This window comes from Pygoscelis adeliae, unplaced genomic scaffold, assembly GCF_000699105.1.
Source record: "Pygoscelis adeliae isolate BGI_AS28 unplaced genomic scaffold, ASM69910v1 Scaffold213, whole genome shotgun sequence".
NCBI lineage: Eukaryota > Metazoa > Chordata > Aves > Sphenisciformes > Spheniscidae > Pygoscelis > Pygoscelis adeliae.
In genome coordinates this window covers 1,392,871-1,393,457 of record NW_008824410.1, presented here as the reverse complement: position 1 = coordinate 1,393,457, position 587 = coordinate 1,392,871, and the positions used below count along the sequence as shown (strand labels likewise).

At 54.5% G+C, this 587-nt stretch overlaps 1 protein-coding gene across 1 annotated transcript in view; it reads left to right on the top strand.

The window, feature by feature from the left end:
• NPHP4 (nephronophthisis 4) overlaps positions 1-587 on the top strand; it is a 162,621-nt gene that overhangs the window by 22,135 nt on the left and 139,899 nt on the right.

The following is a 587-nucleotide window of genomic DNA, read 5'->3' as shown; positions in this document are numbered from 1 at the left end:
TGGTGCATGGTCTCTGTGCCGGCTGTTGCGGCTCCCCTGGCAGCGCCGCCTCGGGGATGCCTGTGTCTCTCCGATGGGAGGTTGTGAGCCCGGTCCCCTCGTAGTCACCTCGCCAAGCTGGGAGGTCTTGCTGTTCGCCGGGATCCCCGGGCATTGCCGTGGGCACCAGTGGTGCCACGTGGCTCCGCCTCCAGAAATCGGGGAGAGGAACGTATTTGTTACCACGCGTCGCAACTGCAGGATGTCTTTATTTTTGTTAAGCGTTACTATATTTTAGGCATGTTGGAATCTTTTTTTAACTTAAAAAGTTTGCAGATCTGATTCTGCGGAATATTTTTAAAGTATTTTATATTCTACAGTGAGTTTTGCACACACTGAAGCACTTTTCTGGGATTTTTGATGCTTTTTACTCATCCTAGATCAATTAAACTTGCTGTGCAGAACTGGCACAGTGCGGCGGCATTTTCTTTCCGTGGGAGGTGGAAGCCCTTGGCGTCCCTGTCCTGTAGAGGCGCGGGCTGGGCTCGCCCTGCCCACTGCTGTGGTGCCGTCAGTCCTGGGGTGGGGGGCGTTGGGGGGTCCCCGTC